Consider the following 5,399-nt stretch of genomic DNA (forward strand, 5'->3'; position numbering starts at 1 on the left):
CCTAATTCTTACCCCATGCCCAACACTGATGTACAATTATGAAGAGAAGCCACTTGGCTCACTGTTACAGGTGGACACTCACCTCCTCTCAGCCCTTTCCACTGGACAGCAGAAACATCCTTTTCAGCCTTTTCTCCTTTGTTTTCCTACTCAGTTTGTCACCTGACTCTTCCATTGTCACCCTTCCTATGATATCAGCTTGGCATGTGTCATGTGCTCATACCCCACCCAGATCCATTCCCTCTGTCACACATAGCTCAGTTCACAACTCTGGATTTGTTTATTCTTAGAGATGTTTTTCTGTTTCTTCTACAGAGTGTGATTCCTGAGTTCAAGGGCAATTACTACCTGTCCACTGTGAGCCTTGATTGCATAGGTATTTTCCCTTTGCTGATGATGTACCTCTTAACCCTGTCAGTGGGATAGGAACAAGGCCTTTAGCCAACTCAGCAACATGTGTAATTACAGGGTTTCCTGGCAAAACCTAACTCATATCATTCTGATCCCAGAATTCTTTCAGTTATGAACTTCAGTTTGCCTATCTGAGACTCACCCAACCTCTCAGCAAGGACTTCTCTTCTCAGCTGTGACATTGTGTCTCCTAATTTGTCTCCATCATTTTGACCTGGAACTGCTCTCAAGGCCATCCTTGCATGGTTAATGTCCTGGCAAGCTTTTGTCTGGTTTCCCAAGGAGAAGGGACAGTTGCATGAAGTCATTCTTGTTAATGATATCCCTGGGTCAGTGTGCTGTGACCTTTGGAGGGTGGAGAAGCCTTTTAGAAGATACTTTATGAAAATGACAACTTATTGTATTAGCTGGTTGTTTCATTGGTGTGACAAAATAACTGACAAGAAACAACTGAAGGAAGGAAAGATCTATTTTGGCAGAGAGAGTTTGAGGGTATAGTCCATCATGGCGGGGTAGGCAGTGGAAGCATGAGGCACATGGCATCCATGGTTAGGAAGCAGAGAGGTGAACACTGTTGCTCAGCTTGCCTTCTCCTTTTTACTCAGACCAGGACCCCAGGCCAGAGATAATACCACTTACATTCAATTTGGGCCTTCCCACCTCAGTTTAACCTTCCTGAAAACACCTTCATAGACATACCCAGAAGTGTGTTCCTACCCAAAGGTATGTTTCCACAGTTGTCAGGGTTGACAATGGAACTTACCCATCACATTTACCAAAGGAGAGGATTTATCAAAATGGGCAACAATAAAAAATGTTAAGAATCTGAAAATGTACACTTGGTTAGTATCCAGGACTCTTGAGTGTAGATGGGATGTGCAAAGGCCACTTCCCTTCTAGAATGGGGATTCCCTCTGAAACATCCCCACCCAGTGGCCATCTTCATTACTGCCAGGACACCTCCAAGAACAAGCATTTCCTAGCTAGCACCTGGTGTCCAGGTTTGCATGGCTCAGAACATAACAGGGATTCTGTCTGGTGTACTTGATCTGGGCACTTGTTTTCCTTTCCCACTGGAGCCACATGGAAACATCTTCAGATGTCTGAATACAGCATCTCTTCCAAGCAGATAACCCCTCATCCCCTCAAATGATCCTTAGACAAGGTGCCATATGTTAGATGTGGTGTTGAGTTCCTCAATGAGCCACATACCCAAGAGTTCCAATATCACTGAATGATGATGGTGTAGGTGATGGGTAACATTTTAATACGGTAAATGGCACATGGTGATTCACTGGGCTTAGAGTGGTCATGCATTAGTGTGATCCTGACCCAGGGTTGATATATGGACAAACTGGTACAGGAATAATTTCAGACACTTGAGTGTACTGAGAACACACATGCTTTTTGAATGCCTAGGACATAAATAATATTTTGTGTATTCAACTCTAATTGTACAAATATTATCCCTTATGTGATTCTTTACTTCACACAGTAGGAAATAAAGCACCCAAAGACAGATGCTCTATCAGCAAAGTGCCTACCCCCACAAACATGAGGACCTGAGTTCACATTCCCAGAACCCACCTAAAAACCTAGGTATTATGGGATGTGTTCCAGCACAGGGGAGGAAGACAGGTGTCTCAGTATCAGTCAGTCCAGATAAATTAACGAGCTCTACGTTCAGTGAAAGACATTGGCTAAAAAATAATGTGAAGAGCAGTTGAAGAAGACCCTGGGCATTTATCTCTAGCCTCCATACACATCTATATTTACAAGCTGTGCACCCATGCACGAAGATAGGAGGGACACGGACACACACACACACACACACACACACACACACACACACTACACCCACCACTCCCCACCAAAAAACTAAATAGAATGTAGATCTTATAGGTCTTTTCATATCAATTTTAACTTTTTGTTCTAAGCCACAATATGTATGAAGTTATCCAAATATAAATAGATAAAAATTATGCATCCATGGTGAATATCTCCCCCCCCCCAAGGGGAGATATTTTACTTTTGTAAAATGCAATTTGAGAGGCTGAAGAAATGAGAAATGGCCCAGTGGTTAAGAGCACTTGGTGTTCTTACAGAGGATCCAGGTTCAATTCCCAACACCCAAATCAGGCAGCTCACAACTGTAGAACTCCATCTACACACAACCACCTGTAACTCCAGCTCCAGGGGATCTAATACCCTTTACTGACTTCCACGTGCATATTTTCATGGGCACATGCACACTCACACACACACAAAGGAAAATAAATGTTTTCTGAAAATAATAGCAGTCTTTGCACTAAATTGATTCATTTACACTTAATGTAAACATCAGTGTGTTTAATTTAAATCCATTTTGCGACTGTTTGAACATTCTCTATGCTTTTTCAACTTTTTCTGGAATAAGGTATTTTTGTTTTGGGGGTTTTTTTCTCTGTGCTCTACAGGCTCCTCTCATTATGTTGACATTTCTGAGTTATTTGCATTTCTTTTAATGATTGTGGAGGAACTTGTCAAAGTTCGGCATGACCTGGTATGCTTGTTACATTCCCAGATAAGTCAGGACTTTGAGCACTTAGAAGTCATGGCAGTGCTGGCCAGCAGCACAGTGCTACTGGCCCTGCAGGTACCAAGCACCAGCTCCCTCCCTCCACACCCCCAACACCATACAGAAAATCCTTCTTTTTTTGTGTGTATTCGTGATGAGGAAGTGATGATGAAGACACAATAGTCAGAGGAAATCGATTCCTCCCTTCTTTGTTGTTGTTCTATACTAGGAATGGAGTGCAAGGCCTTGCTCACGCTCTAGAAATGCCCTTTCACACCCCTAGACCCTCCATGAGGGATCTACACAGGCACACTACCACCAAGACACTCCAACATGCTACTGTGTCATACATTCTAATATCCAGATACATTAAATCTGTTTGGCTTTGTTGTATTTCTTCTCATATGGTCAACAATCATTACATTTTCATTTCAAATTACTACCCCTTGTGGATTTTCATTTTCTTGTTTGTCTCCAAGCTCACTGATGAAATCACTTTCCCATTGTGTTTCCTTAAAGTTTGGGGTTGGGAATGAAATTGCTCAGTTTTTGTTTTGCTGAAAATGTCAATTCATCTTTTCCTTTGAAGGATATTTTCACTGGGTATAGAATTCCCAGATGGCAACTGTCCTCTTTCAGCATTTTGATGCTTTTCAGGGAAATTTAAAAATATTTAAACTGGCTTTGTTTCACAAACTCTTCTGAAAATTCTGTGTGTGTGGTGTATGTGTTTTTATGCATACATGTGTGTATGCATTTGTGTGTGTGCACACATATGGGTCTATGGATGTGTGTGTGTGAGTGCAAACATGTGAGTGTGCAAATAAGTATGTGTGTGCATGTGTGCATGTGAGTACAGATGTGTGTGTGCAAATGAGTGTATGTGTGTATGTAAGTGTATCTGTGTGCGCATATGTATGCATGTAGGTGTGTGTGTGCCTGTGTCTATGTTTGTAAGCATGCAGGAGTGTGTGTTTGTGTGTGTATGTATGTATGTATGTTCATGTATGTAAAGTGCTGGTAGATATAAGCTACAGCATAAAAGTAGGAGTCAGAGTACAAACATCCAGTGTTGGTTCTTCCTTCACCTTGTTTGAAGCAGTCTATTTGTTGTTCACCTGATGTATACTCCAGGGTAGCAGACCCGTGAACTTCCAAGAATTCTCCAGTCCCCATCTCTCAGTATAAGAACTAAGGTTACAGATGTGAAACAACACGTGTGACTTTGTGTGGCTCCTGGGATCCCAAGCCAGACTCTCAGGCTTGTATTGCATCATAACTATTTTCTGTTGCCCTGACACAAACCTAGGTACTATCTGGAAAGAGAGAATCTCAATGAGGAACTGCCTCTATCAGACTGGCCTGTGGGCTCATCTGTGGGGGCATCTTCTACACTGTTCATTTATTTGGGAGGGCCCAGACCATTGTGGACAGTGCTGCCCCTGGGCAGGTGAGCCTGGACTACATGATAAAGATAGTTAGCTGAATAGGCCAGGGGAAGCTAGCCAGGAATTGGCGCTCCTCCATGGTTTCTGCTTCAGTTTCTGCCTCCAGGTGACTGCCTTGAATTCCTGGCATGGCTTCTTTCAGATTATGGCCTGTAACCTGTAAACCAGATAAATCCTTTCCACCCTCAAGTTGCTTTTGGTCATGATGTTTGTCACAGCAACCAAAAAGCAAACTAGAATATCTGGCCAACACTTTACCCATGGAGTCGCCTCCCTGTCCTTGTTTCACAAACTACAAGAGGCTTTGATCCTAATGACTGTATCTATCATTTCCAGAGAGACGATTCTGAAGCCTTTCTAAAGCACTTTGTGGTAAAAATCAGTTCCTGTCCTTCAAGGTATTTTGTTTTATCAAAATGAAACCTTTGAAATTATATGTTACTAGGATTAGTCCCGTCTCTCCCTTTCAGCACTATGTCTTCCAAAGATCTTGTTTGTTTTTATTTCTTATGCTACCTGAGATGGAACCAGGGGCCCTGAGCCTACCACCAAGTCACACCCTCAGCCCCTTCCACAGGCTTTTCTACATATTTAAATGGGGCATTCATTAAGCCAGCATTCTCTGACTATGTGCATGCTCCATGCCTTTTTTTTTTTTTTTTTTTTTTTTTTTTCTCTCCCCATAGGAATTAAGCCCAGGGCTTTGTATTGGGCTTTCTGCCACTGAGCCATCTCTCCAGCCCCAAGTACTGAACTAAGAATGCAGAATAAAAGAAACATGATCTCTGCTCTCAGAGAGCTTACAATCCAGCCAGGAAGAAAGGCCAAAAAATAAGGAATTACCAAGCAAGCATGACCAACATGGCAAGCTTTTTGCAAGCGGGTGTTAATCATATAATATGGCTTTACTTTGCCAGGTGAGTTTGTCATACTCCTGGTTAGAATGCAGAGTCACTGTGTTTACCCATTCTAGTTACCAGTGT

The sequence above is a fragment of the Phodopus roborovskii genome, unplaced genomic scaffold (genome assembly GCF_943737965.1).
Source record: "Phodopus roborovskii unplaced genomic scaffold, PHOROB, whole genome shotgun sequence".
NCBI lineage: Eukaryota > Metazoa > Chordata > Mammalia > Rodentia > Cricetidae > Phodopus > Phodopus roborovskii.